The sequence below is a fragment of the Cucurbita pepo genome, chromosome 16, assembly GCF_057944985.1.
Source record: "Cucurbita pepo subsp. pepo isolate OVF chromosome 16, ASM5794498v1, whole genome shotgun sequence".
Taxonomy (NCBI): Eukaryota; Viridiplantae; Streptophyta; class Magnoliopsida; order Cucurbitales; family Cucurbitaceae; genus Cucurbita; species Cucurbita pepo.
In genome coordinates this window covers 1,282,246-1,292,886 of record NC_141813.1, presented here as the reverse complement: position 1 = coordinate 1,292,886, position 10,641 = coordinate 1,282,246, and the positions used below count along the sequence as shown (strand labels likewise).

At 34.0% G+C, this 10,641-nt stretch overlaps 1 pseudogene; it reads right to left on the bottom strand.

The window, feature by feature from the left end:
• Positions 1-1,396: 1,396 nt before the first annotated feature.
• Positions 1,397-10,641, bottom strand: part of LOC111777715 (myrcene synthase, chloroplastic-like) — a 70,507-nt pseudogene continuing 61,262 nt past the window's right edge.

Below are 10,641 nucleotides of genomic sequence, written 5' to 3'. Positions count from 1 at the left end.
AAAATTCTATGAGAATTACGCCCCTGATCTAACTAAATCTTTTAAATTAATCAAAATGCTAGAAATCAAAAGCATCATCTCCAAATTAATTGAGAAAATGAAGGGACATAAACATAGAACCAAACATCAAAACATAGAGAAACTTTAAACCCTAGAACGAAAAGGAAGAAGTATCAATCCAAATGTTTAAGAAATGAGAAACCTTGATGCAAATCCACTCTGCTCATTCTCGTTTTATAATGTAGGGTACTATGTACTCCTCCTTCAGAGCACAAATATTGAACTCTGCTAAATAGATTAAACACGCATGTGAATGCTAACTTAAATTATGAGCTTTTATATTTGGCCCAGATCAGCGACATTGAGAATAGAGCAAAGACGAAGTTGCCATTCGATACTGGACAAAAATAGAATACAAATGGAAGAAAAAGATGAAATACAATGGTTATAGCTCCAAATCTGCCGATTATGACAAAATGGAGCACAAGGGGAAGATAGGAAATTAAGAGAAAAAAAAAAGGAAGAAGAAAGAGAGTAAATAAAGAGCTTACAATTTAAAAAATATATATATCTACTCTTCCTTCTTTTATTTTGTTTGGTATCCTTTTTTTATTTTATTTTGTGTTGGCCTTTTCTTTTAAATAGCATGTTTTAAAAAATGCTATCTTCAAAAGTTATAAAAAAGGTGATTTGTTGTAGTGGTTGATCTAGTGTACAAGAATGAGTTGATGTTTGTTAATACTATGATAAATTCTCAGCCAAATAAAGGCGTCTTAGTGGACTTCGGTGCTTTTCACAACTTCATCTCTAACTAAGAGGCCTGCAAATTGAGACTAAAGATAGTGAAGGATTTTGGAAAAGTGAAAGTTGTTAATTTAGAGGCTCTACCTATCGTTGAATCCTATAAGAAAGTCAAGAGAAATGGATCTTATTGTGATTCATATGTACGACTTCGACATAGTACTTGGAACAGACTTTCTTCTTGAACATAAACTCATCCAATACGACTAGCTATATGTATCTGATGACTGATTGCAATCCCATTGTAATCCTTGAAAGTATCAAACAATAGAGTTGTTAGGAACGAACAGTTCATTCATGCAGCGAAAGCGGTGGATTCGATTTTGCTTTTACATAGAATTAAACAACGATATTAAATTTTAATTTGAACAATTTAAATATTATTGAATAATATATTTTTGAAGGACGAGTTTGAACATTCAATGGACTAGTTTTTGGTGTATTACAACGATATTGTTGTATTATAGCACTACGATGAAGGAACACAAAATACACTTAAACCTAGTATTTGAAAAGCTTAGACCGAACTAGTTGTACATTAAAAGAAAGTAATGTACTTTATTACAAGGCAGTATCAACTTCATTGGATACGTCATCAGATGGGTTGCATGGAAATGTGTTGAATAAGTAGAGATATTACACCATCGTTTATTTTTTGGCACCCTGTGCCATGTCCATCTCCATATTGATACATGCATTGTCCCATTTTAGCCAGATTTTTAGCTATCTCGATGAACACATGAGGAAATATTGAATTCTCGACCTCAACCGTATTTATCTTTTTCCATGTCTCATCAATCAAACTCTTTATATGTTCACGAGCATTGTTCTCTGAAGCTCCTGTATCATTCATATAACATTGTATTGATCTTGGAACATCATCTCTTTCTAATTCAACCTTAATAAAATATTCATCCTAAAATCTTGTTAATAAATAAACGTTCCAAAATGTTAAATTGAATAATCAATATGGAATTTCATTGATTCGAAGATGCTTATCTACAAGTATATATAGGTTTTAATTATTTTAATAAAAAAATGTTTACTTTTAATAATGATAACAAGATTTATTGTTCACATACAGTTGATGTTCCAAGATCATTAGCAAGTCTGCAAAATTAAGGAAGAATAACGAATTATATCAATATGTTCTTCCAAGCTCTCCATGTCTTGGAGTATTGGAGATGTCACGAAAACATATGAATGAACATATGAATGAACTAATATAACTGATCCTCCTATTGAAATCCATGCGTTATCTAGATATTCTTCCAAGGTTGGTTTATAGCCGGTGTGATACCACTTAGCCTCTAACATATAAGATTTGCACAAATCTACCCACGGGAAAGTTAATTTGCTACGAAGTAAATTACATTATAATTTTAAATCTTAAAAAAGTTTATCATAATCAAGTTCTTACCCTTTTCTTAAGGTATTGGATCACATTTGTACCTTTGTCTCTTAAGTGTTTTTGATATAGTCAGAAAGCTGGTCTACTGCATCAACATCCCACCTAAAATTATAATGCAAAAGAGTTAAATATTTATATAATTTTCAATTAAAACTCTTATAGAATATAAGACATCATATATTTTAATAATATTTTATTTAATTTTTAAAATTTTAAGAACTAATTTATTATTAAAATTTAAACTAAATTGTTACTTTTATCTAAGAGATTAAAAGAATAGTTTCTAAAGTTTTCTTTAAAATCATCAAGTAAACAAATGATTGCTAACCTCTCTACAGATTCGGTAAAGAGCTCGAGTTCATCTAATGTGCCATATATATCATAAATGTCATCTATTGTCGTTGTTATTGCACCAACTTTTGTACACATTCTTCTAAAATATGAGAGCCTAGATTCAAATCCTATACCCACCAATCAAAAGAAATTTTCCATCAATCTATCTTTAATTTTCCATCAATCTATCTTTTGCAAAGCTCAACTTTTCGCTAAATCCAGTGCTTTCCCACCACCTAATTTGTATGCTTAGTTAGCAAAAGTATTAATGTAATTTAATGCACTAAATAGGTTTCTAATAGTCATACCTTGACACATATTTTAGATCTTCATAGTGGATAGATTGCACTTGATTGAAATCTAATTTAGCAATTTCGAGAAGAATAGGGCACATCTCTTCCAAAACCAAAATTTTCCCCCACACATAGGCTGTCCTCCCCAGCACATAGGTTATCCTCTCCTCGTGCTCAATTAAGTCAATTTAAGTATGTTTCACATTGTTTATTTAATATGTGGTGGTTATTGCTTATACGTTTCTTTCTTCAAAGAGAACCTTAACTACTACACTAATAATTTTGAAATATAGTGTGTGGACGGGTAATGTAACGACCCTATATTTTTTACTAACTTAAAGTCACTAAAATATACATATTATAAATATTTAATGTGGAATTAACTATAATAAATTTAATCTTCAACTTTGCATACTTACTGTTTTTGAATAAAAGTAATACAAAAGAAATAAAACGAAATAAACAATAAAAACGATGCTACTAAATGGAAATTCAATTAACCTATACTAACCTATAGTCTACTAAAATTAAATGCGAATTGCCATAGTCTCGCAGTTTGCGATACCACCGTCAGCCTTACATATATGTCTTGCCTTTACCTGAAAAGTATAGTAGCACGTGGCTTGAGTATTTAAAAATACTTAGTAAATGACCCCTATCGAATTTATAATGCAACGTCGACTTCCTTCATAAAACATGGGCAAAATCTCTCAAATATCAACATACTAAAAATTCAAGAGGTAATTCCAAAAACTCCTCTCATATTTGAAAGAAAATTGAAATCAAGATCTTAAAAACTATACCTTACATTTTTCCTTGATTCTTGACGAAATTGAGTGATTCAAAAGCTCAAAATGGTTCCTCTAATGTCCTTGAACATTTCTTGCGAAGAAACCCCAGTGAAATTCCAACTCCAAATAGCTGTTTAAAGCGGATTCTAACTTTTTGTCTCTGACTCTTTATCAAGAGCTCTAAACCCCAATTTATTTTTTTTCTCTTTCTTTTTCTTTCTTTCTTTTTCTACCTCACTCGTATAACACCCTAAAGTAAAGGTAATCAACTTCAATAAGAATAAGTAACCTATATAAGACCTAAAGGCTCCAAGGAAATGAATTATGGGATTTAAAAAAAGAAAAGGGTGTTGAGCAAGTCACAATAATTTGGAAAAGAATTAGAAAGGAAGAAGAAGAATTTCAAAATTTTAATTTGGTAAAGTAAGTCATTTTTCTAATTTGTAAGGATCTTTCCAAAATTTTAATTTCTTATATGGAAGGAATTTCAAAATTCTGAACCGTCCATCCTTAAGAAATCATCGGTATCTTCGTATCCAACCGTTGGATTGAACTGAAATTTAGGTATCTTCACATCCAACGGTTGGATTGAGCTGAAATTTGAATATGTTTAACAAGACTCGACACTTGTTAGATCCAACGGTTGAAATTAAAACCTAACGTTGCAAATTTTCAAAATGTCAAACCCAAATATTTAAAATTTTGGATATGTCTAAAGCAAATTTTCAAATTGTTTAAAAATTAAAAGAGAAAATTTACCACGATTCTCGAACAATCAATGTCTATGCAAGCTTCATCTATAAACAAGAAGTTCTAGGCAATGTTTGTAGACAAGAATCGAGTGATGAGGATTCCTAAAACTCGAGTTTGAAGCTTTTATATTGTGAGTTTTTCTTCCTCGGATTTCTTCTAAATTCGAGGACTATGGTTAATTATTTTCTCTTCTACCAACCCCTAAACTTTCCATATGGGTTTTCCAAAATGTTTCGAGAAGGAATTGAGCCCTGAAAAGCTCTAGAATAGGTTGCGCAACAAAAAGTTTCTAGACTTATTCCGGCGAGAAACATGTTCTTCAGAAAATTTTTGAAGGTTATAACTCGAGCTACAGATCACGACAAGGTATAACATTGCTCTCTACTTCGTCTCTGTAACTTCATCTAAACTTTTGGTGAAGAAATCGAGTCCATCCAAAGTCTATATAAAGTTGTACAAGGGCAAAATCAGAGGTATATGACAAGGAAAAAATGTGATTTTTTCCAGCAACCAAGGAAGAAGATAAGTCCAAAGTCAAAGATAAAACTTTGACCAATAAAAGTCAAATGTAACCATATGTTCACCTTTCTACACTTTTTAATCAATTTGGACCCCTTCTAGAACGGTTCTCATGAATTTCTTTGTGGTTCGTGAAACGATACCCAAAGATAAATCTAATAAATAAAATTTGGAGTAATTTAGATACTGCAAACTTTAGAACGAAGGTCCTGAATGTCAAACGAGGTAAGTAGCCACCTCGAACTTTTCTTAGGAAATACTTGTAGGAATCACTTGGATTTGTGTATGAACCTTAAACAAGTATGAATTAAAGATATATGAAAGAAAAACTAAAAGAACCGAGAGTTAAGACCCTGAAACAATCAAATTACTCGGAATTTAAGTAACATTAAAATAACCCACTAAATGAACTTTGCTGCCTATGAAATTTTAATACTAAGCATATTATAGCAAGTTGAGATTATATATGAAAATTGGTATTCATTGGATAAGGGTAAGTAAGTAAACTAAGAAATGTTGTAAACTGAATATGATGCCCCTAAGGTAATTTACCTTCAGTTCATGACTTATATGACCTCTAAATGCTATAAAACTCTATAGTAGATCTTAGTTTATGATGTTTAATGATGTTGTAAAGTTTGAAAGCCGTTGGAATAGGTTATGTACCAAACCAATAATTTTGGGGTAAAATGACAAAAATGCACCTAGGACTTCTTATGATATTTCAAGGTCTATACGTGCTCCAAATGACCTACTACTTTCTATAAGGCCTATTGTTAAGGACATGAAGATTTGTTATAGATTTCAAGTTAATTAGAGCAAGTTTGGTACCTAAACCAAATTATAGCCCAAGAAACACCTTAAGACTCAAGACTCTTCTAGAACCCTCTAAAGAATTTATTATGACTCTGACTTTCTAGAATAACTCATACTTGTTTTATGTTTATGAATGCATGTTACAACTTATTGCTTCAAGGAATTATGAACCTTAGAAACTTACAAAATTGAGAACGAATAAAAATACAACACAAGCTCTACGACTACCAAGGTAAGAAGAATGCTAGATATCACTCAAGGATAAGGGACCTATGTCCTGAGACACAGAAACTCAAGAATGTTAGGTGATACTCTAACTACGTGGTGCATTTAGAGGCCCATAATTTCCTCTTCTAGATGGGATACCCTGCACCATGTTTTATTAGCAGGATGTCATGTTTGGCCTCATGTTTCCCTCACCTAAATGAGATGCCCCTGCACCATGTTATGGGTACCCTAAAATTTGTAGGATGCCATGTTCATGTATGCACTAATAACGTGACCTTTATGGTCTATCATGCGGAGTAATCTAAGGCCACGATGGAACAAGAAGAGAGTAAACTACCTTGGCCAAGAATCAAGAACCTCTTAAGACCACCCACGGTACAACATATTCATGACTTAGACTACACTGCTTGGAACGTATGAAGTCTTGAGCGTAGGTAATTAGACTTTGTTGCTTGGAATGTATGAGGCCTTGGGCATAGGTATTCAGGTTATATCACTGGGCAAGCCCTGGATGTAGGATTAGACTACATCACTTGGAATGTAAGAAGCATTAGATGTAGGTTTTTAGACTATGCCTCTTGGAACGCATGTAACCTTGGGCATAGGTTTTCAGACCATATCGCAAGACTATGCCTCTTAGACTATGTCGCTTGCAACGCATGAAGCCTTGGACGTAGGTTTAGACTGTGTTGCTTGGAACGTATGAAGCCTTGGACACGGGTCGTCAGGTTCATGGCTAGTGCTTTAAATCCTAAGGGGAGTGTCTTGGAAAACGAACTAAGAACAGAACAAGAACTTAGAAAGTAACCAAGAATAAGACAACATCAAAGACTAGAACTAGAATTTGGATCAAGATTCAAGCTCTAAGAACAATAACCAAGAACCATACTACTAAGGCCCTTAGAACAGAAAAAAGATTTCAGAATCCAAAGATCAAGGTCCTCACGATAGATCATAATAAGAACTCACAAGTCAAGAACAAGAATTAAATGGCCTAAGTAGATATAACAAGAACTAGAACAAGACAAGAAAAACTATGGTACCTTAGCATATTACTGGGCACAATTAAGAGCTTACAAGTATGCTACTTTGTACTCATTCCATGTTTTCCATGTTTTTCAGGTAAACAATGAGTTGGCCAAGGTTGGGAGCAAACTCTGGAGCAGGTGCTATTGACAAGCCTCACCCGCCTTCCACCATACCCTTTTGTTTTAAATCTTGTGTTCATTCCTTATTTTATGTTTTAACTGTTAGGAATCACGACTCTCCACAATGGTATGATATTGTCCACTTTGAGCATAAGCTCTCATGGCTTTGCTTTGGGCTTCCCAAAAAAGACTCATCCCAATGTGGGACTCACTCCCAATAATCCTCAACATTAATTAATATGGTGTATTTTAACTATTTATGTATGAATTTTATATTTTGATATAGTATAAATATAATTTATATCATGTTTTAAATTCTTCTCGTTTTATTTTGCAAAAAAAAAAATTGTCCATCATCTAGTCACCTGCTCCTTACAATTGGCAATAGAATTAAGGCTAATGGAGACTCCTAATTAGGAAAGAGTCTAAGGACCAATTTACCCGAGGGTTGACTTCGACTCATTTTTCCAATTTTCACTATTTTCTTTTATATTCTTCTTGAGCTCTTCAAGATTTTTCTCTTCTATCATCTCAGAATTGAAAGATGAACGGTTTAGATTAAATCATTAGTAACAATTACAAAATGAGTCGTATCAATAATGTTATCAATATAAGACACTCAATTTTATCCATGTACTAAAGATCCTTTGGGTTATTAAACGTGATTGTCCAATATGACAACCACATATTATTCAAGATTACACGAATAACCTTAGATTTTTCATACAATGAATAATATTAAATTGTAAATTAAATAATTAATTACGATGCTTGCTTAGTGTAGGAGCACTACGATCTAGACCCTCTAACTATCTCTAAGTATCCTAAGGTGCACATAACACAATAATCCATCTTTCTTTCTAAGTCAGCGAAAAGCATATAGATCAACATTCATCACTAATCTCATTATAAGGGCATTTTGATCCTTTCTTATATCATGCATAACATAGTCGGACCCTTAATTAAGCAAGGAAGGTCAAAATGACTGATTTATCCTTGGGTGACTTTGGCCCCTTTTTTTTTTTTTTCTTTTTTTTTCTTTTTTTTTTAATTCTTTAATATTTTGTCTTCAAGTTTTGAGATTTTTTTAACCATTTTCTCACGGACTTCGGTGTTACAATGATCTAAGTTAGGACACTTTCAGTAAACTGAGCACCTTAAGATCGTGAGCAATGGTTAGAGGAGAAAGACGGGAGGAGTAAAAGTCGAGTAGTCGCGTTAAGTTAGGCCTCACTATGAATCCAATGGCTCCAACCTATGACTGAGGTGAAGTTTATGTTATGAAATGCGTGATTAGGTGATTGATAGAAATATCTCCCTAACAAAACATGCCTAAGAAAACTCAACTAAGATTTGGGCACCATAACTAGAGTGGTTTATATATTGACCCAGGCTAATAATTTTCCAGTAGACCTTGCATCGAAGATCGTCAACAATTAGTGGTTTAGACCTCTGTGCACTAAGAGACTTGTTAGGTTTGAAGAGCTAACCTCAAACGTCTTGGAAACGAGAGATGAAATTTAAACTTCTTAGACGCTCCTAGAGACCTAAAAGTCAACCACGACAACCCTAGAGAAAAATAAATGTAATCTGTAAGATGACAGCAGCCAATGTAATGTATGCGGAGCTTCCACCTCCTTTTTCACTCTGGTACAACACTGTGTTGAGCTAGGCGTAAGGCCGATTACGAATGTATGATCTAAGAGAGAATTTGGCTAGATTAACCTACACGGTGGATCCGTCCTATGGGAGGACATTACTTTTAACAACCGTTAAAAAAAATGATAAAATAAAGCAAAAGTAAGTTAATTCATTCATTAATTAAAAATAACAAGAAACAAAAAGTGGTTCGCACCTCCTAGAATATCTTAACGATACAATAATATGTTATGCTATGGTAAATGTTATAAAATGATATGTTTACGATATGATATATTGTGATACAACATATTAGGTATAATATGTACATGATGAGAACTATTATGTCTCGAAATATGGAAACGTTAGGATATAATATATGCATGTAAATGTGATTGATATGATGTGAATGCATGCAAAATGAAGTACTAGCATGAAATACAACCCCGACATACGCATGAATGATATGATATGAAGAAAGACGCTAGTGGGGTTGTATTAAATAATAATGAAAATGGAAAAATGTTAGGACCTCATGCATTATTGTGCGTTCATGCATTGGGGGATACCTCTATTCCTTCACGATAGTACAGATACGTACACCACTAGGCAGGAGATCGTTCATTATGTTTATCATAATGTTGTTGTGGTGGTCGCTATTCATAATGGGTAACTGACATCAACAACTCCCAGAGAATGCTCGCCCAACCAGAAAGTGGGCTCAGTAGGTGTGTGAATCGACTGGTGGGTTCATACTCGAACGTGTGGAACGTGTGTAGGAAAATTATGTACACATCCCAATTGTCCGTTAATATATCCGCCATAGGAAAATAGACCATTATGATAGGTCTCATTCATGAAATTGTATGTGTTTGCATTTAACCTCAATAGTGAGATCACTTACTGAATATTTCTTATAATACTCAAGCCACGTGTTACTTCTATTTCAGGTAAAGGCAAGACATTCATGTACGGCTAACGATGACATCGCAACTCGAGACAAGGCACATTCACAAGGTAGTTGCATTTATTTTTCCTAGACTAAGGCTAGAATAAGATGTTTTTAACTTAATCGTTCATTTATTTTATTTAGTCATTTTTTGTATCGTTTTAAAGATATTTTCGAACACGAAAGTCCATGGCAGTGTTTCAAGATGAAAGTTATGTTTTATGAGAGTTTAAATGAAGTAATTTTGCATTAAATTATATGCATACACAAGCAACCTTAGATTAAGTAGAAAATTTATGGTTGTTACACAACCACCTTGTTAACCCCAGAGGGAATAAAGTTACCACATAGGTTGGTACTAGACTGTATGACGTTGAGGAGCCTCCACACTTATTTCGCTCTGATTTGGTATCATTGAGCTAGGCGTTAGGTTGGTTAGGGTTGTGTGACTTGAGTAAGAGTGCTTTACTTGGCTACCTTGCACAAAGGATCCGACCTATGGGAGGTGTTGATCATGCGGATAGCAAGCAGAGCTGGTACACAGGGGGTAGCACCCTTGACATTGGGCGACTCCATGGCCTATGGGACAGGTTTGTCTGCTATCTTCCATGGATGACGAGCAAACTAGTACTCACCATGTTGTTCCCACCAGATTTTGAGAGTGTTCTTGAAGTAACGCCTTAACTCCAGTTACTGAACATTGTTGCAAAGCCTAATGAGATACAAGGTCTATGCACAACAACATCGACGCACCTAGAGCCTATAAATAAACCATGGTTATTTGTTCAGGTCAAGGATGCGATGAGAGCCTACAAGTAGATTTCTTACCGTTCTACTTTCCGTTTTTTCAGATCCATGCTGAAGATGGACAAGGCGAGGGGGTGTTTGGAAGCTCAACAATCACAAAGGAATGTCGGCCCTGAGTATCTGTCGAGTCCACGAGTGTTGTAGTTCACATGTC